The sequence below is a fragment of the Rhinolophus hipposideros genome (assembly GCF_964194185.1).
Source record: "Rhinolophus hipposideros genome assembly, chromosome: 6".
Lineage (NCBI taxonomy): Eukaryota > Metazoa > Chordata > Mammalia > Chiroptera > Rhinolophidae > Rhinolophus > Rhinolophus hipposideros.
This window is the reverse complement of record NC_138052.1, coordinates 74,728,972-74,751,156: the sequence shown is the minus strand read 5'-3', so window position 1 is coordinate 74,751,156 and position 22,185 is coordinate 74,728,972. Positions and strand designations below refer to the sequence as shown.

At 41.0% G+C, this 22,185-nt stretch overlaps 1 protein-coding gene across 2 annotated transcripts in view; it reads right to left on the bottom strand.

Annotated features, from left to right (window-relative positions):
* The window catches only part of PARD3B (par-3 family cell polarity regulator beta), a 973,558-nt gene that overhangs the window by 29,308 nt on the left and 922,065 nt on the right, over positions 1–22,185 (bottom strand). The gene's annotated exons all lie outside the window — the stretch shown is intronic.

Sequence of the window (22,185 nt, the reverse complement as noted above, 5' to 3'; positions counted from 1 at the left end):
TTATCTGCTTATCTATTTTGCCGATAATTTAACTGTAGCTTTCTACACAGGTGCCAAAGTAATTGTAAGGGTGATAGATGTGCCTGTCCTAACTTTTTAAATGTCACAAACCAATGCAAGAGACTGGTCTTGCCTTTTCGGGGAGGGGGTCGGGGGCGAGGCTCTTGTTCTTTGAATGCCCAGGGGTATAGACAAGGGATTTGAAACTGCTGCTTTGAATGACATGCTACTAAAGAAACTCTAACATATTATTTGGCATTTATCTACAGTCAATAGACATACAGAAGTTCATTTCATCTAATGCCCTGGGAATACCTATCAAGGTAAGGAGAGGAAAGGGAGAGAAATGGAGTCTAGAGGAACCATACTCCAATGGTGCAGGCTTCTGTGAATATCCCTGGTGAGAAACTGGCTAGAAATTGCTAAGGAGTGGGAGGTCACGGATGCGTAAAACAATCCAAGTGAAGTGGCCCGGCATGTGCACCACCAAAGCTGATAGGTCAGCTATCTGCCTGCAGCCTGAACTGCTTCCTATCAACATTATTCTAATCAATGTTCAGGAATAAATGTCAAAGAAGAGCCCACAAAATAAAGAATCATCTTTCTTTGGAAAGCAACGGGTGGTTCTGAAGCAACCCACAAGCTAGGCCAAATACCCAGGAAGTTACCAGGGTACCTTTAAAAACCAACTGCATTAAACCATCTCCCCAGAGTCGGGAAACTTGAAGCACTGTTGGAGACACTGTTAACATATTTAAAATCCTATTAAAAGAAATATTTATTTCCACTGTGTTTCTGATCTCCGGGGGACAAAAATACTTTGTAAATGTTACCTTCAAGCTATTCTTGTGAAACATTCAAATATATGTTACCTACTTTTATTCTTTGTTCTCCCTCATACATACTTTTTTCAATTTGGCCCAGATGGGATTTCAATATAATATCCATGCACATTTGCTTTCTCCTTAAAAAATTTACCTATCACTCACTGTGTGTCAAATCCTCTGATTTAGTACCTACTTACATAATCTTTTCCCATTTCCCTGCTACATCTCAAGCCTAAAAATCAGGAAACGATTTTCCTCCAGCATTCGCTTTTCTTGTCTTTGACATTTGTTTTGTTTTGTTTTTGAAACAGCAAACAGGATACTCCAAAATACATACTGACGTAGCACATGCCTCGTACTTGCTAGAGCCAGCAAATAGTTAAAGAGTTATCACTTTGTGAGGGGTGTAAATGTCTAACTACTACATTGTTTTGTACATCTGAAACTAATAAAAACAAAAGCAAAACAAAATAACAAAACAAAAAAGAGGTAATCGAGGGCTTTTCCCCCTTTCCCATGAGGTTACTTGTGAGATAGGCCACTGACAAAAGACATGATGAACCTCTGTAAGACAGATGAAGCCACAGACTCTATTTTTAAGTCTGTAAATGCTAACTTTGGTAGACCATCTCTGTATTTTACTCCACAGTGGTTTCTCTCCCCTTATAGCTCCAACAGGTCCCAGTGCGTCTTTCGGCTTCTTTCAACTGAAAACCCTGTTTTTTTTCAAATATTTTTATTGTTGTCACTTTTGTTATTTTCCCAACCTTTTCTATTGGAAGCGGGGAGAAGCCTTGTTATATGAGTAAGAAATTACTGTTTTAATCTCCTGATACTTAGCTCCTGCAGTGAAAGAGGTCTGACAATTAAGTTTGCGAACTTGTTGCAACGATGTTGCTAACCTTTTTTGATGTCAGAGGGATTATTCATTATGAATTTGTACCAACTGGACAAACAGCTAACCAAGTTTGGCTGTGTGAAAAAGTTAGACAAAAATGACCTGAACTTTTTGCTAACAATTCATGGCTCTTGCATCATAACAATGCACCAGCTCACACGGCACTGTCTGTGAGGGAGTTTTTAGCAAGTAAACAAATAACTGTATTGAAACACCCTCCCCACTCACCTGACCTGGCCCCCAATGACTTCTTTCTTTATCCGAAGATAAGGGGAAACACTGAAAGGAAAATATTTTCATGACGTTCAGGATATCAAGGGGAATATGACGACATCTCTGACGGCCACTCCAGAAAAAGAGTTCCAAAATTGCTTTGAAGGGTGGACTAGGTGCTGGCGTCGGTACATAGCTTCCCAAGGGGAGTACTTCAAAGGTGACCATAGTGATATTCAGCAATGGGGTATATAGCACTTTTTCTAGGACAAGTTCGTGAACTTAACTGACAGACCTTGTATGCTAGAAAATGGGGGTCTTCACTGCCAGGAATGACTAGAGGATATCTCTGAGAAGAACAGGTGACACAAATAAACGCTGTTGGAATAAAGCTTTTTGGAATTATTGTAGAGGAACAATTGTCTACTATAGGTGGAGCAGGTGAATAGAATGAAAAACAAAGTTCACGTGGAACTTTGATTGGGATAGTTCATGGCCGTCTACCTCTGAACCTCTCTTCCTGGAACCATGATACAATTGGCACCAGAAGGATACCTTGACTTGCAAAAAACATTGAATGACACGTTCAGTCCTGTTTGTTGTCTGCCTTTGCTAAATTCTCTAGGAAATCCATGAACTCTCCACCCTTTTAATTTTATGCTTTTCATATTCGTAAAGAATGTGGTTCTCATCACATGAAGTTGCCACAAGGGTTATTGGTTTAGTAAACTTTGATGTCAATTTTCTTTCGAAAAATGACTTTTGTACATATAATGTATAACACTGTAACTGTGGTTTCTGAAATTCTGAGATAATAAGTGTTTTATCTTTAAGGACATTTTTGCTATTCTGTGGTGAAGTTGTCAACACCTTTTAATATATAAGAATTTCTCCTTTCCCCTTAATATATAATTTCTTCCATATTTTCAGATACTTACATCATCTAAGCCAATTTGTTGGCACATTTCACCCCATACTATAGAAAGAAACCGTAGTGTAGATTTTAAATGCTGACAGAGAAAGAACTGTTAATTTGCCTAGTCTGCAACCTGTGCAATTTTCTACTTCTTACAGAGTATAAATTTCCTGATATTCATATTGATATTTTATTAACTATTGATTTGCTGGTTTTTTTTAAAAAAGGTGGCTTTTATACAGATCATTATTTCCTATTTGTTACTTTCCCATCGCCTGAATACTCTTAACAGTGAACAATACTATAGCCTCTGAATCTTCTGAGACATCTGTATCTTTGAAATCCCTTCCCCTGGCAGAAAAACCAAGCAAAACAAAATACTGTTCAGGGATTCGATTTATACTAGTGGAAGTATGTGGCTTTATAAATCTCAGTTTTCTTTCGGCATATACTTTTCATCTCCCATTACGTGATTTATGGGTATGACTACTAGTTCTCTGTGTGCCCTCTCCTCATCCTTCTCAGGTCCAGAATTGTCACAACATTTCCTTTCTACCAAACCTTGAATCCCATCCTTCATCATCTACCAAGGAGAATGGCACCTCCATCCACCCAGTTGCCCAAGACCTGGACTTGAGTTTTCTGTGTCACCACCCTTTGCTTCAATGACCCCACATCTAATCAGCCATGAAGTCAATTCACCTTCTTAACAGTACATGCCTTTCTTCTCTTCCTGGCATGCCCCTCTGTTACAGCCTTATCGCAGACTTTCATTATTTTTCAGAGGTATTATATCAATAGCTGCACATTGTCTTTCCTGATTCCAGTCTTGCCCCTCCAATTTATTCTCCAAGGGGTTTTTTCTAAATGCAAATCTGATCAAGCCATTCCCTTGTTTGAAAGCCTTCAATGTCCTGAGGGCTTCTGAGTAGAGTCAAACTTCTTAGCATGCGGTTCCAGGTGTTTCATGACTACAGGTCTTGTCACTTCCGCATCTCAAATTCAATGAGTACACATAAAATTTTAGCACTTAACATACTGTATTGCAATCTCTATTTGTCTCTCTTCCACTCCTTACCCAAGGCACCAGAGACTAGACTGTAAAGCCCAGGAGGCAAAGACTGTGTCTCACTGAAGAATATTTTCTCAGTGCCCAGTTCCGTGCCAGCTACACAGTGCTATCCAAATAAAGTTTACCGAATGAGTGAATGAATGAATAATCAATCAATGAAGTGTCAACTCACTCTACCATCATGATCTCATCCAACTATAGAACACTAGATTCAATGTGCCTCAACAACTCCTCAAATTTCCTGTGCTCATCTCAGCTGTCACATTAACACAAAACATAAGTTTCCTTTCTTCCACCGGATTCCACCTTATCTCCATCTTTTTCTTGTTCAGCTTCAGCCAGATTCCCTACAACTTTCCTCCTACACATAAAGTATACTAAATCGAACTCTAATCTTTTTAAAGAGTTAATGTGCTTCCTTAAATGACTAATTTGCTACTAGAGAGTGACTTAGGCACTGGGGAGAATCTGGCTCATTATTTAATCGCCAATAAGGCCAGCTGTTTCATTTCAAGAAATTAATGGTCTTTAAAACCTTTCCATATTGTACCAACTGCGCTTCTCATTGAAGAGCCAAGTGACTTTTATTAGTAAGGTTGATAAAATCCAAACCCTGTTAGTCCTATGCTAGCTTTCTTCATAATACCAATAGAGTCTTCTGGGATATCTGGTTATTTTTGCTTTACTCTCCCTGTTGATTCTTTGAGATATTTTCTTTGCTGCATTTTCTTTGGTTGCTCCCTTGGAGACTACAAAAGGCGGTCTGACAGCTGCACTCCGTGGCCTGATGGCTTGACCTTTGGACCTCCTGGCTTCTTAAGGAATGTCTTTCAGCATTTGGCCTAATTTGGCTGAGACCGTGAGCAGCTTGTTAGTTTCAGGTTAGCTCATTCCATCTTTAGCCACCTGAAATTACTCGTACGTAAAAAAAAAACATTCACATGCAGAGGATGTTTTATGTAACCATCTTTCTCTTATTAATATCCTGCCATTAGGCAAAAAGGTCAAGAAAAGGCTACATGAAGCCACAAATCCATATTATGAGACAAAGATATAGTGGCCTTTAAATTTTAGCCGTTGATCAGTATTTTATTTGAGGACATTTGGCTTTTAAGAACAAGAATGAGTAAAACACATTTGCTATCTACCAGCAGCTAATGTCGCTATTCTCTCTAACTATAAACTGTTGCCAGCGGCACATGAACAACTATATCATCATACATTAAATGGATTATGTATGTAAATTATATATGGCAGGGGTGACTATGGTTTAATGTTACCATTTTACTTTCTTTGTGATTTCTGTGGTTTTGTGCTGCTGTAATTTAAAGTGGGATCGACAGAGGACTTTTTGTTCCAAAGAAGGTTGCTGCCTACTCCTCCTGAGTGCTTCCTCCCCCTCTCGACTTTCCAGGATGAGAACAGAATGTTATTTCCCAAATCCTGGGAAGATAGAAGAACGTATAAATCCTTCCTCAAGGTATCACTGGTGAACACACAAATGTGGCCTCTGACTCGTAAGCAGGCCCCGTATTTCACGGTGCTGGTGGGCGTGATGAGGGGAGGGGAATGAGGGAACAGAGTTAAGAGTCTGACGCCATCCAACCTGCTTTCTGGGATTTATATGCTAGGAAGGTTTGGTTCTCTCTAAAAAGAGACAAAAAGGCAGGGTGTGGAATAGAAGTACACAGGCACATTATGCTGTGTGGGCCTGAAAGGTAGGTCCCAATAAAATTTCTTGCTAAAACTATTACATTTACTCTGACATTGAAGATACTCTTCAACACAGTGAGTTTTGGGGTATTTTGTTCTCATAAATTTTACAAATGAAATCTTCTCTGGGAAGGCGTTATCGTTTTATTGAAAAAAAAATTGCTAGCCATGTGGAAACCATGATGTGAGTGAGGATTTTTAAGAACGATGCCTTTAAAACAGTTTACAACAAATCCCTTTAATTCAGTAAACCTTACTGAGTCACAACACTCTCTCACTAACTCGTTTCCTCAGAAATAGGTACAAAGTATTATTCACAGAAAACTGGCCACGTAATTTCGGAGATTTTGAGGATTCGCTAAAACCAATCAGTGAACAATTTAGATATGCCAGATAAAGACCTCAGATTAGGAACCCCTCCACTCATGGTTCCTCTGGGTTACCGCGTTTCCCCTAAAATAAGACCTAGCCAGACCATCAGCTCTAATGCGTCTTTTGGAGCAAAAATTAACATAAGAACCGGTCTTATTTTCATATGAGACCGGGTATAATATTATATAACACCTCGTCTTATATTTTATATTTTAAAATATATTAATTTTTGCTCTAAAAGACACATTAAAGCTGATGGTCCAGCTAGGTCTTATTTTCGGGGAAACACGGTAGCCAAATGGACACATCTATCTCAAGGCAAGTCTCCCTCCAGGAAAACTGCATCTCGTTGTCATAGAAACTAGAAGAGCAACGTCCAATGATATCCTGGCTTTGAGGAGCACACTTAGGTAGAGCTCATGTCAAGCAGGTCTGAGGGACACAGGGACACAGGTTCCAGAATGCAGACATGTCAGGTCAACAGGTGCACAGGGCTCTCGATGCCAACAGTCATAACACCTGGCAGAGGGTCAAGGACAGGAGTGCATATTGTGTCACAGGAGGTACCACCCTAAGAAGGAAGCCCCTTCCGGTGATTCTGACTACTTCCAGGACACTGAAGACCTGGTGTTGTATCACGTTCCGAGGGTCCAGAATAGAATGGTTCCAAACACTCACACATCCTGCCACAGGGTTTAATTGCCAAGAACAAGACATATGTTGATTCTCATTGATGTGTGTCAATAAGCTGCACAGATATCTTCCACAATGTTTGTACCAAGCCATTTAACACACGTGTCTAAACTACCATGTATATTTTATGATTACAACCATATCACAGTGGCTACTGCTTGAAACTATGTTATGAAAGTACACTACTGCTTATGATGTCATGGGTGTTCAAAGATTTCCTGCAGTAGAATAAATGAAAAATAAGTAAGATAATAAATAACTAGAAGAAAATATGGGCAACTATCTGGTCTCATGATGGGAGAACAACTTTTTGCATATAAAAGCAAAAAATAGTCATAAATAAAAAGATTAAAGATTAAACTTACAAAAATTATAAATTCCTATCTACCATAAATATAACTTAAAGTTAAATTAAAATAACATCAACATATGACAAAGTGTTAATAATGTCCTTAATACTCTATTAAGTGCTGTAGTAAATCAAGAAGAAAAAGATAAACAAAAATAGTATGCAAAAGGGCAGCCAGATGGCTCAGTTGGTTAGAGCATGAGCTCTGAACAACAGGATTGCCCATTCAATTCCCAGGAGTCAGTGAGCTGGCGCCCTCCACAACTAGAGTGAAGACGAGGAGCTGCCGCTGGGATGTTGGAGGGGCGGCTGAATGGCTCAGTTGGTTAGAGTGCGAGCTCTTAACAACAAGGTTGCCAGTTCGATTCCTGCATGGGATGGTGGGCTGTGCCCCCTGCAACTAAAGATTGAAAACGGTGACTGGAGAAGCTGAGCTGCGCCCTCCACAACTAGATTGAAGGATAATGACTTGGAGCTGATGGGCCCCGGAGAAACACATTGTTCCCCAATATTCCCCAATAAAATGTAAAAAAAAAAATCAAGAACTTAAAAAAAAGGAAACAGATAATCTACAACAAGATAAACTACAATAGACTGAAAAAAATTCCAATAAACATGGGAAAAATTCAACCTTACTAAGAGTAAACTAATTACAAATTAAATAGTTTATGACCACAGTTATTATTTTTTAATCTATTAAATTGACACAAGTTTTTTTTTTTTTTAATTAATTTTATTGGGGTGACAATTGTTAGTAAATTTACATAGATTTCAGGTGTACAATTCTGTATTACATCCTCTATAAATCCCATTGTGTGTTCACCACCCAGAGTCAGTTCTCCTTCCATCACCATATATTTGATCCCCTAAATTGACACAAGTTTTAAAACTTATTTTATATTCTCTGCTGGTGAGGGTATAAATTAGTACAGCCTTTTTAGAGGTCAGTCTGGTAATATATATCCAGAACTTTAAAAATACTCACACTCTTTGACTTAGTAATTTCATGTTAGGAATAAGTCCTATTGCTTGTGTAGTTTATAACATGTCCTTTCTGTTCTCAGGATTATGAGCATAAGCACCTTAATTGAACTGGATGTGATTGATCCAGTTTTACAGGTTTCTTAGACATGACACTGGTATCTTAGCATAAAGTCTAATGCTAAGGTGAGATTGTGGAGACAGGTGCAACATGACCTGGGTTATAGACCAGTCTGTGCATTTGGCCAAGTTCCTGCTCTTCTTAATTTGAGCAAAGGTGGCATGTTGAAATCCATGCAAAACTTGACCTGGTATGCATTTACAGGCATGATCATAAGTCAAGTCCCTGCAGACACTCAAACTACCATCATTCATTGCACGCATGAGTTAGGTACCCTAGTACTCAGTTTTCATTTTCCTGAGGCTCTCCATAATCCCAGGGGATTGCCAGAGGCGCTGCTATATTTCAGTGACGTCGTGAGCATGGGCTCGACAGAAAATGAACTTGTCAAAAACTTTACATCATTTTGATGAACTGTATATTTGAGGGAAACAAAGAGAAACCAGAAACATATTTTTCTGGGGTTACGTTCTTGGGCTCCTACGTCAATGCTATAGCAGTTGTTCTTTGGGTTCCACATAAGATAACATAACGCTTCACATAACGCTTAGTTCAAAAATAAAATGAAGGCCTCATGACTGTCTGGGGCTACTTACTCATTATTCATTTTTCTCCCCTAACAGGCAACCAGGACTGATCCACTTTGCCCCTGGGACTTGACACTCACTAGTTGTATCCGTGCTACATGCCCCCCCACACCTCCTCAGCTTCCTGTCCACTGCAGGGCTTACTTATTTGTGCTGCTTGGCTTGAGGCTTCCTCTCAGGGACAAGTACTGGGGAGTTGGCTCCTGCAGGAGCACTCTTAGCCAACAGTGAATAGAAATTGAGATACAGTCCTTGCCCCTGAGCTGGGGCAAGATGTGAGTGCATTCCCTGCTACTGCCAGCGGGCCCAGCAGGACTGGTTGACCCCCACTCCTGGAGCAGTAGCCTGCTCCCCAAGGCACTCTGTGCCAGCCTTCTTCCCTGCCCTTCCCCCCACCCTTCCTATGCTTCCTTTGATTGCTTCCCAAATAAAACCAGGTGCTCTAAAATCTTTGCCTCAGGGTCCACTGTTGGGGCAAACCCAGCCTTAAGACTCCAGAATGAGGACATGTTTTCCTTTTGAGTTTGTGCTAGAAAATGATGAGAATTTCCACTGTTCCTTGCTATTGTGATTGCTCTTGCCACGATGGTACAAGGAACTCCCTATAATCCTTTATCCAGATTCAACAAATCTTTACATTTTGTCCCATTTATTTTATCATTCATTGTCTTTTTTCCATTCTCATCGCTTCCCCCACCTCTCTGTCTCCATATGCAACATGCGTACACATACATATTATTACTTGTATACATCTGTATTATTATTTCCTGAATCATTTGAGAATAAATTGCAGACTTGTGCCTCTTTGCCCCTAAATATTTCGGTGCATGTTTCTGAAGAACAAGGATATTCTATTCTGCTTTATAAGCACAGCGCAGTTACCCAAACAATTCCCACTGTTTATTCTTACCCTCAGGCTTACGCTTATGGGATCAGAGCTATGTTTAGTCACAGAATGCCAGATGGCATTAAGGCACCAATTCTGCCTCTATAAGAAAAATATAACTTCCAGGATGAAATTACACAGACTGTGATAGATAAGACTTTGCTGTCCGTATCAGCAGAGAAGACATGCTACAACCACAGACTGGCAGCCAGGCCTGTGCAGTTGGCACTGATCGTCTGCCTCTTTTTGTACTTTCCGAGTATGAAACTCTGTGGTTTATTACATCATCACCCTGATGTGCCCTGGGGTCTTCTGTTCAGTGTCCATGAATACATGTTTGTCTAACATCCTGGACCAGCCACTGCAGTTCCTATCCATGTTAAGACATCTCTACTGCACATTTCAGGGTCTCCTTCTGGAAGAATGAAAGGCACCTCAAACCCAGATTCATGATCTTCCCTCCAAACCTCGTCCTCTCCCAGCATTTCCTCTCTTGGGGGATGGAACCACCACCCATGCCATCATGTGTGTATTCTTGTTGACACCTGGTTTCACTTACCCACATACTTCTGCATGCAATCCATCATCAAGTTCTGTCAGTGTTTTCCATCATCTTTCTCAATCTCTACTATCATTACCACCACCCTTGTATACACTACCAACGTCTCTTGACTGATCTACAGTAACAGTTTCTGAACTGGGGTACATCCACTTTAGTCTCCCTGCAATCTATTCTCCACTCTGCTGCTAGGAAAAAAAATTGAAACATAAATCTGACCACATTATTCTCCTGCTTAAAACCCATAAATGGTTTCCAATTAGTGTTTGAATAAATACAAACATCCTTAACTTAACCACTCATGTTCTGACCTTTCCTACTCTACCCTCAGGGACTCTGTTCCAGCCACACAGCCTTTTGATTTCAGTCTCTCTGTTCACCATGTTCCCTCTACCGTAGGGTCTCTGCATATGATGTTCTCTCTACTTAGAATATGCTTTATTTCTTCTCTCTAACCTCCTTTAGATCATAGTGCCAGTCTCCCTCCCTCCCTTGAACTGTTCCAATTTTCCATTCTGTTTTCTTTCTTCTGTTTCATAATGGGCAGAGTTGCAATTTTATGTTTACTTTGTGATCGTACAACTACTATGTCCTCCACCAGCCAATAGTACAGGGACTGTGTCTTGTGGGCTTATTGGCTTATTAGTGTATCCTCAAGGCCTACAGAATGCTTTGAACTTGGGAGGTGGTCAGTAAATAGTTGGTGAGTGAAGGAAGACGTGAAGGTAGATGACTTTTCTAGCTCATCTGTTTAGGCTAATGAAGTTGCACGGTTTACTCTGAACTATTCAGGACTGATCTGTGTTTTTAAAAAATCAGATATGGAAGGAGTGACCAGAAGAAGGACAAACTGAAGAATTCAAGCTGTTGACAAAGTAGTAACGTAAGTGACTTGTCCATAACCAACCCACAGAAGGCAGTCATCACACCATTTTGGCGACATTACATGCAGTGCATCTGGAAATTACTCATGTAAGACCACTTGGCATAAATTGTTAAAGGCACCAACATAGAAAGTGACCAAGCACAAATTCCAATCCTGGTTTTATAGGGCTGTTTCCAGGAGAAAAACTCCACTGTGGCAAACTCCTTCTCAAAATAGCTCAATGTGCTTATTTTCCATCTTAAGCCGTTGCTGCTACAATTACAGCTCTTTCCAGTACCCTGCAAAAACCAGGCTGTCAGACACTATCATTTCTGGAAATGGGTCTGTATTTGCTTCAGCTACATGCAAGTAATTAGTGGGCAGAAACCTTATTTGAGCAGTCACCACCCTGTCTTCACTTTCAAGCCATGGCCAAGTTTAAAGGCTACTAATGATGCCCCAGAGCGTATTGTTGGTGGAGAGTGGCCAATGAGAATTGCCAGGTTCCTGCCTACTTGAACATTTCATTCCATGTTCAACCATAAGGGTCAGTGTTGCTGATTGTCAAGTGGGACAAAACCTTTATTGGGAAAGCCCCAACCACTTTTATCTAGGCTTAATTGAACACTTGGAATATAAGCAAGAACATACTCTGGATGCTGTTCTTTTTTGTACCAACCCTTCCCACATTTGTACCACAAATGTTTGCCTTTGCTAGAAATAATGGAGCTGGACCAAGGTGCTTCCTGGCACAATGACTGAGGTCATGGGGCCCATGTCACATGAAATCCAGGGCACAGATGGGCTCTGTGGCACCTCCATGGTAATTGACTGCCAAAGCTCTATTCTCTGGACTTGAAGTGACAGTCAATAGAAGCCATCCCTCCACAGTTATCTGGCATTTACATCTCAGCCATGTCCCCTGAGGATTTGCCAGGACTATACCCTGAAAGAAGCAACAATACTTTCCTGGCTATGAAAATTGCTGAAGTGGAACCAACTGGTATATATTTTTAAAACACTAGCATAACAAAAAGGCAGTCTTTGAAAAAGAGCACTGTTTAAAAGATATTTCAGCTGGAAGGAAGCGGGTGTTTATACATACTAAGGGGAGCTCTGTGGCTCATGGTTGCTGTTCTTAGTAACTTTGAATGCTTATGAGGGGTTTTTCCATTTTAATTTCCTGCCGTTATATATTGCAGTGATTTGGGTGGGTGGGGATGAGAGGGTCAATACCGCGAGGACTGCATTGGTATAGGATGGTCATTGAATGCTTCTCTCCTACCTATTTATAGCCAGCTTTGCACAAGTCTTGATTCATGAAGATTCTAGAGGATTCAGAGGTAGAAAGAGCAGACTGAATTCAAAACCTGCCACCTATTCTGCGTGCAGTATTGGCCATACCCTTTGCATCTGAGCCTCAGTTTCTTCATCCATAAAATAGGGATAATGTTTATTTCAGAATTGTTACTAGAAATAAATAAGGTGATATATTTAAAGTACCCACCAGAGTTCTCAGAGCACAATAAATATTCTACAAGTTGGTTCCTCCTGCCAAACCCTCCCAGCCCCCAGCAAACCCCTTTACAGGTGTTTCTGTGGAAGGGCAGTGCAGAGGGCAATCTGGGGGCTGGCAACCTGGTCCATGCACTTGCAGTACGTAGCTGTTGTGTCTGTGCAGCCCTAGGCAGAGCCATTTACATCTTAATTTATTCCTCCAATAGGAACAGAATAATTGTTGTAAGGAAAATGTGGCCATCTTGTTTTTACTTAGGGGGAACAACATAGCGATATAGGAATAAAATGGCTTGCTTCAAAAGTATTTTTCCCCCCATAAATTCCCTACTATTTGTCTCATTGCATTTTATTCCTTTTTCACCACCGGCAGGTTTCAACATTTTCCATATTCTTTAGAGCCCTAAAAAACAATGAACATGGATGTGTTTTTAACATGGTCTAAGATATCTTCCTTCCCAGGAACTCATATTACTCAAGAAAAAGATTGATGTCTTCCAACAACTTCTCCCTAACCTGTCAGTGTTGGTGGTATGGCAAAGTGAAATAAAAACATATTGGAAACCAGAGAGAACTAAGTTTGAATTCTGACTCTGATTTTGCCACTTTGAGGATGGATTTTTTTTCTTTTACACAATGAGCATCATAATGACTACTATCTGGTTGGGTGGTGAGGATAAAATGAGGTGATGCATGTAAAATACTTAGCCCCTGGTATTCTCACTCAATACATTTACAATACAGCTCTTACTTCCTTTAGCTTAATTATTCTTAGTGTGATTTTCTTTTCAAATATACTTGGCTAGTTTAGGAGCAAACGTCCTATCTTTGAAAAAATCTACATGCAGATTTTGGTACATAAAAACGGAAACTAAACCTAGCGATTTTCCTCTTAATTATTTTTGTTGAATAATATCATGTGTCCATGCCTTTGGGGAGACACTTTTCAATCAAGATGCCTGCATGTTTTAGTGATTTAAGGTCATTTTGAATAATCATAGAGCTCAGGCTTTACAGACACATACATACAAACCAGACATTATAATAAATTAATAATACACTTGGTTGATTCAAAGTTTCTATGACTGCAGTAGGATGATACCAGGACAAAACCTGTGTACAGCAAACCAGGAACTTGGGCCAAGGGACAGTAGCAAATAGCTGGAGAGATGCAGTAGACAGAGGGAAGCGATGTATAGTAAGGATTGCATCATGCAAAACAGTTCAGCATGGTCAAGGACCTCACCACAATAATCCTGGTGCATGAGCTTTGGGAGGTAGGTGGTGGAATGGCAATACAATAGGGAAACACAAAGAAAAACCGAATATGAGAAATTAGAGATAGAACAACACTCAACATTGAGCAGTTGCCTAGGCACAAAGTAACCTTTTCTGTCGGCTGGAGAAGTGGGAAATAAATGCTAAAGCCCTTTAAATATGTTCAGGGAAAACACGGAAGTCAGCGCGTGTTTTCAACGCGTTGCAAGGTCAAGGTAATATCAGACTTGGCGCTGTTGAAATACAGATGTATACTCTTCCTCTAAAAAGAGTATTTAACAAACCAATATATAATAGTTCAGAATTTTCTATGGAAAAGAGTATAAATTGATAGAATTTAATATATGTGGCCCATCATGATTCAGTTAGAGTTTCTTTGGGGACCTCAGTACTGTAATGGGTCTTAACATGTTTAAATCACTAATATTCTAACCAAACTCATAATGGAGGCCTTCGATTGAATAATTAATATCAAATATTCTAACTGGCATCAAGGATATATTGGCTATGAGGAAATGATAAAAAGTTTTATTAAAATGGACTTTTATCAGAGGAACTAAGTGACATAAAAATGATATGGCAGTAGCATTAACCCCCTGATCTCAGCTGTTTGGCATCTTAAGGTGGTGTTACATGCTAGGGCTTTTTGCATTTTTCAGGAAGTTTGAGTTGACAGTAGAGACATCTTAATCTCACAAAGAATTAAATCGCTGCTAATTCATCATTTTGTCCTCTGCATTAAGAGTGAGGTGGTGTCAGAGAGGCCAGTCAAACAGGCAGCTGACTCTACGGGGCAGGGGAAGCAGAGACTAGATTTCCAATATAGGGAGCCTGAGGAGAAAGGATGAGAAGTTGAATCTGGTGGGGGGAAAAGAGCTTCATTGATTTTCAAAAGGCATTAAACTGTCAAATGCGGATATGCAGAAGATACAATCTAGACAAGCTCATCTTAGTATTCTTGCAATGTCTGAGCAGCAACCACAGCCACGAGCACTGAAAGGTGGCTTTACACGGCAAAAAAGGGCAGTGCAGATAAAGTTGTGCCACCAGGATGGTGTTGGAGAGACTGGCCATGATTCGCTGCATCTAGATGAAGTGTGACAGGCCCAGGCCCTGTCTAAAGACTTGTGGACAAGGACTACTTATCTAGCTGAAATGACCTCAAACCCCGTTGAACATTCTACTGGCTGCCATGACGGCAGGGAGCAGTACATGTAATCTCATGAAGCATCGTATTTGAGACACTGGCCTTGTGGCCGAGAGAAGTACTCAATCAGGCAGTGTGGAGACTTTGTCAACTCATACACACCCAGATGGTCACACACCCACCCACACCAGACACATGTTCACACACTATACACCTAATGTGCTTATTGCTCAGGTTTTCATTGAACTCATTTCATTACTATCCAGATTACTTTCAGCAAAGACCAGTAGTGTAGCGTTTGTGGAAATTTTTCCAGAACTCAAATGACACTACCACCTGCTAAGCAAGTGCCATAAAACAATACAAGGCTGGCAATGGAAAGTTCAGTAGCTGTGAGCAGAGCAGAAGCCAAATGGAGAAGAGAACGAGAGAAATCAGAGAGGGTGACTGTCTCTGAGCAGTGAGATAAACAACAATGAAGAATGCAGAAGATACCCAAAATGCTCTGGAGGATAATATAGGTGCCCAGCATGTTGCAAGCTTCGAAGTTAGCCATGCACTTGGGATTGAAGTCTTTGTGGGGATGGGCAAAAGCATATGTAGAAAAGAAGGCTGGAAAGGACAAAATGGACCAACTGAAATGTTAGAGCAGAAGTATATTCTTATGGTGTGTGCTTCTGATCTGAACACAATCCTACCCAATACCAAAACACTGGGAACACACTTGGAAAGCAAGTTTATTTTGGGTTCCCACGCAGCCAGCATAAGCTGTTCGCTCCTTCTAAAGTTGCTCTTTCTACCCGAACTCAGTTCTAGTATGTTGCTTCTCATTACACAGCCAAATTAAAGCTGCTTGAGAGGTTCAGAGAGATGTTTTTTTTTCCCCGTTCAAGAAACATATGTAATATGGGTTAGAGCGACAGCAGGACTGGAAGCTACAACACACAGCCTGAGCTGGCCTTTGTCTCACATCAGTGTCGGGAAAAGGAGCCTCTCTCTCCGGGAGTGCTCATGAAGCTTTCCGCCAGCAAATTTATCATCATTTTTTGTTCTTCTGGGTAGATATTACTCTTAATCTTAAAGAACCAAAGTACCAATTTGCAGATACTGCTTTTTCAACTCTCAGGAGTGTTCTAACAAAACAGGATTCTCTTTTTGGTAGGCAAAGTATATTGGTTAATGTTCATCTAGCAATTACGCATTAAACTGTTCATATTTCATAGGAAGGACTCGAGGGAACGGGAACAGAATTGATTTTATGACAGCATTATAGAGACGGTTGAAAGGCATTACCTAACCTGTATATTAGTAGTGTTCTGTGTCATATACAAAGATGAATAAGACACAGTCGCTGTCCTCAAAAGCACTTACAGTTTAGTGAGAAACACAAACCGGGGAGTAAATAATACAAGGGAGTGTGACAATTGCCGAGTTTGGATCTGACTCTGAGCTAAATAACCTTAGTCCCAGAAATTAAATGTACAAACCTGCAGCCAGACTGCTTAGGTTCAAATCCCAGCTCTGCCACTTCTAGCTATTGAACTTGGGCAATTTTACTTCCTCTCCCTATGCCTGTATCCTTGCCTATGAAATGAGGATAGTAATAGGGTGGTTGTTGAGTCATAGAGCTGCTGTAAATATTAAGTCATAAATGCAAAACATTTAGTGCCTGGCACATGGTAAGTACTCAATAGGAGACAACTATTTCCAAGTCTGGACTTTTACTGATTCTGGGGAAAAGAGACATTCTCATGAAAAATCAGTGCTTATATTGGAAAACAGTACCCTGAAATAGTCAACAAAGCTTGGGAGAAATTCTTTCCCCTAATTTATATAAAAACAAATCTATTCTCATCTGTATACCAATGTATTAAACACCTACTATATCCATGGTCCTATGTTAGGTCCTGGTGATGGGTGTAAAAAATGATGGGTAGAAAACAATATCCTTATTTCAAGGGATTTATGATCCAGTGGAAGTGGAAAGGGACAGAAAGAATCATGATCAAATTCAAGGTGTTTTCAGAGGCACTGGAAAGGTACCAAACAAATGTTATTGAAGTTAAAAGGAAGAATAATTGAGGAAAGATGACAGAGGGCCTGGGTATTGACTGGGGACTCTGAGATCCCTTGGAGGTAGAAGGATGGCTCCAATTTAAGCTCAGACATTCTCGCAATGGCACTAAAAAACACGCAACAACAATGATGAACACCACTCAGGCGGTATAACTGGGGTCACAATAGGAGGGGTAGCCAGGTTCATTTTGGAATCATCATCATAGTGAGGAGAACTGAGTCTGTAGAAAGGAGGCGGCTGCTCAGAGAGAATCTACATAGAGAAAAGGGTGCGAGGCAGAATCAGCTGGAAGTATCAGCGGCATGGCCAGAAGCCTGGAGCAAGAGGCTACTGTCAGTGGGTGGTATGGAAACAGAGCCAAAAGCCATAGGCCACTTTTTCCTAAAGTAGGAAACGTGGGAATTGAAGGAAGGAAGGAAGACAGAGGGAAGGTCTTTGTTTCCTCAGATGGACTAGAGTCAAGTTCATGGGGTAAGTCCTGCCACCTGAACCCTGCTTGGCTATGGGTCCTTATAGCTCCTTGCTCAGCACTGCCGAGTCCTGAGCCAATAGGAGCAGATTCACAGTAGCTCAGGATTTCCTCCCACCAGTAGGTAGAGTGCTGCTCCCAGACCACCTCTGTCCTGGGAGCAAAAGTCTCATGCTCAGCCTTCCTGGCTAACCCACACGGGATATGGTCTCCTCCATCGGGGAGATGTTAGGCCCGAACCTAAGTCTTGTTGGATAGGGGCCAGGGCTCTTGCCTAGAGCCAAGTCAGCATCCTGTATCCTTTATATGAACTCCCATCTGTAAGAACTGTGTCTCCTCGCATGTCCATAGCACAGCTTATCATTCAGGTCACCTCAGCTTGCTGTGTCCTCTTGCCCTTGACCAGCTGGACTACTGGTCCTTTCCCAGAGGGGGCTAAGCCTTCAGCCTCCGTTACACCCCCAGCATACCTCCATGCAGCTGTTAGCTCTCCCCTTCTCCACACTCTGGGGTTCTCAGCAAACTGTGTGTCTGAGCCTCTGTATTTACAGTAATAGGCGGGGGAGGAAAGCAATTGCCAAGGGGCTTAAAGATGGGAGTAGAGAGAAGGGTAGCTGATGGTGCAGGGTCCCTGAGAAACCAGTGAGAATGAGCTCTGTTGTATGGGTTTGACTCACTAAATGAACATGTCTTCCCCAGAGTTAAAATTAAAAAGAGCTAACGATATTTTTAAAAAATCCTTAAAATATATCAGGCAGGCTCTTAACTAAGGGTTTTGCAGTGTTACTGTATTTAATACTTATACCAGCACTATACAGAAATCCTAATATCATCCCCGATTTGCAGGTGAAAAAACTGAGCCTGGAGCAGTTAGATCACTGGTCCAAGGTCACACAGGTGAGAAGTGATAGATGGGACTGTAATTATGGCCTGACTACAAGTCCTGCCCTCACCATCTCCCCTCAGGAAGTGTGCGTTAATGAAGACATAGAGAGTCTGAACTGTAAGGAGCAGAAGGTGAGGAGCTAATGTTGAATGTCTCAAGGTCATAAAGAAAAGGAAGTGAGGTCACCACTAGAGATGGGACTTGGGGAGCTTAATCATCTTCACAGAACTTAACGGGAGTAGAAAAAGGTTGGAACGGCCACTGTGGGATAGTCAGGGGATTCGACAGCATGAGGAAAAGGTTCTGGACAGCAGCAGGGGCCCAGCTGGCGCTGGATAATGTGAATTTTGTAGTGAAACCAATGAATGCCGTTTTATGAGTTTCTCCAGCAATCTTTTGCCGCCCACATATGCAGGACCACAGAAGAGATGGGGAGCCTTTTTGCTCACTCCTTAGGACTCAACACTTGATCGCAAGCCCGGAAGAGCCATCTGCAGAGAATGGATAATGGGATCCCGTGGGGCTGGGGATGGCCCAGGTGGCAATGATGGAGGCTTGAGATGGGAGAGTAGAGAGGTCACTGCCGAAGAGACTGACCACCTCGAGGAAGCCTGTGAAATCAGAATGGGGCTGGGGAATTGAAAAGGGCTGAAGTGAAAAAGAAGCTCTTTGCAAGAATACATACATCAGTATTCGCACATTATAGCAACCTAGGAAACAGCCTTTCCCTACTCACCCAGAGTGAGTAATAATTTGTGTCAGGCAAGGGTAAGGGAATGCTGATTGCATTGTGTTTACTACCAAAGAAAATCAGGGCTTGGACGGCATGGTAAAACACTGGCCCTGGTAAAAGCCTGGTGTTTGCTAACGAGGTTGTATTACAACTATGCCCTGCTTTCCAAAACAGCACCCTCAGGAGAAAAGAAATAAAGCCATTTTTCTTCAGAGGCAGAAGATTTAACATTGCTTAACAATAACACTTAACATCGCTTAGCCCTTAGCCTCAGGCAACCTCATAACTACTAAGTGCTAGGAATTGTCTTTTTCCTGGGCTGGGCTGGCTAGGGCTCTGGCTTTATTTTGTGAAGTGTCATTTAGCCTGGCAGCAGACTGCCTGGGCCTACTTTAAAGATGACAGAGTTCCATGAAAGCATAGCAGGGTGCCCTTTGACCGGGCTACTCACCAGCTCTATGCCCACTGGGAAGCATCTTCTCTCTGTGTCAATGGCTCCAAAGTTGGCATATAAATCAACATTATTGAGTGTATCTTAAAAACTCTTGTGATGTTCTCCACAAACAACAAAGGAACCAACTCAGCAGCATATTATGTCCCCTGTAAGACTGGCCACTGACTCCCTATAGCTAGAATTGTTCCTGTTTTTCGTTAACAATTTAACTCCATACATATTTTAAAGCTTCCTGCCTCTCTGATGAAGATGGGCTCTCCCAACGCTCCCAGTAAGGGGAGAGAGCAGTGGAGCTGGTGTGGTTCAATTAAGTGGACAGTAAAATCCCCAGGGTCTGGAAGACCAGAATACGTGGGTAAAGGTCATGGGCGTTCAGAGCTGAGTATGCATACCTTCCCAGAAACCAGCAGTATGTCCCCTGCCTCTGCATGCAGCAGCTTTTTGGGTAAATATGAGCTCCTACCCTCCATGATTGGAACACATTGTTGAAGGTACTTTCATCTTCCTTTTAGATACTGAGATGGAAACTTGAATTTGAGACCCCTTCACCTCCCCATTTAAAAACCAGGGCCAGCGATGTCTCACACATTTCTCTGAGCTCTATTCATTCTCTATCATGGCTACTTTAGTTTCCTGCTAGCTACAAAGATCTGTTTAAAAGTGCAGCTAATCACTCCTACCCTTGTGTATGTGTGTGAGTGGACTGTTTGTCAAATTTGTTTTCTGTCTAAGATGCTTCCATTCAGCTACAGTTATATTCTCAGGGCTGGCAGAATTTTATCAATTCATACATTGTGATGATAGCTCCAGAGCCACAAACAGCATAAATATATTGCCTTTGTCAGAAAAATCCTCCCGCAATATTTAATCCTAAAATAGACTTGTTTAGATTCAGCCATGAAAGAGTATTTCAGTGCTTATTAGTAAAAATAAATAGGCGTTGGCAATTCAGAGGACTTCCTGTTACTAATGATTAATCGAAGCATGTGTTGTTGTCATAAAAGGTGATTTATTGCCTCCTGTCCTAAACGGTAGGGTCCTGAGAATGGCCTGGCCCTGTGTCTCCAATCTCCATATTCTTAGGGCCTGATATACTGTAGATAATCAATTGATATATGGGGAATAAATGAATGACTGAAATTTATAGAATTTTCAATGTTATTTCTGTGCTGTTGATTTGTACAAAAAAAAAAAAAAGAAGAAAAAAAAAAGAAAATCCATTTCCTCAGTCTGAACTCTGGTTTGCCAGGAAGACATTAAACTATTTCCAGTTTTCTTTTTTTCCTTCCCTCACATAAGAACATACTACTTTCCATCTGCCTTAACTGCAATTTCCATACACGTCAACATTGAAAGCCAGAAATTTTATATTTAAAACAAATTTTGGAGACTACTCCCATCTTTTCAAAATGAAAACAAAATACTAGGCCAGGGAAAAACCAGGAGAGGAAGAAATCAAGGATGGAAGGAAACTATGAGACAACAAGATATAAAAAAAGAAAACGGGCAGTAAATAAAATACAGTGGTATAGAAGCTTTTAAAATATTATATTTTGAGTATCCTGCCCAATCTGTGTTAAAAACTGGTTCTCTGCTAGATTGGAGATTTAATTACTTTTGAAAATCAACACACTCTTTATAAGAGCAGATGGTCTCTTAGGCTATGCCTATTATAATATTCAGGATGTAATCTTTGTAAATTCACATCCAGAAGTGTAACCAACATGCAACAAAATGGTAACCCCAGCTCTGAGTTAGCACTTCTACTTTGGATCCTCCCCTCCTTTTTTGAAGGAGATATTTAGTAACATTTCCGTTGTCTGGCTGGCATTAACCTTTCTTTGTGTTTGTCCCCCTAAACTCACTAATTCTCACACTCAACTCATTTATCTCCCATAGTAGCCGCACTGTATGCAATCTTGGAAAGGTTTCCTCTTTGTCATGCACTAGGGATAGAAGACTAAAATTATTCTTCATCTCACAGATAAGAGCACAAACCTTTGAGAATTGTATCTCATTTTCAGGGGTGTCCAGTTACAGAGTAAGTGGATCATGTTAGGCCAGAATCACCCAGCGAACTTTTCCCACGCAATGGTTTCTTTCCCTTACTGTGTCTGTGCCTCTCAGAAATATTTGCTTATTTCCAAAAGAATACGGTCAGATTCTAAAGGAAGGAAAGAAGCCCTTCCCAGGTTCACATTTCTCTCCTGCTTTTTCACACCCACATGAAACTCCAAGGTTAAGGTTGTCTTGCACTTGCTCGTGGGGACCTCCTAGGACAGAGGATTTACTGTTTTATTGTCTCTAAGCTTGGTGCACGATGTTCAATACCATTTCTATAGCAATGGCTTAGAATTTCCATTCAGTATCCAATATTCCTGCTGACATGTTCAATTGCAATGATATACTATTTTCTTTCCTTAAAAAATAACCCACAAGTGTTTCAATTATTAGCACAGTTGTGAAGATGGCGCTACAGTGGCAGCAGACGGCAGTAAGGCAAAATTACAACATATTCCCTATTTGAAAGCCGGATTCCTATCTCATGTAGATTTCTCTAAAGACTTTATTTGC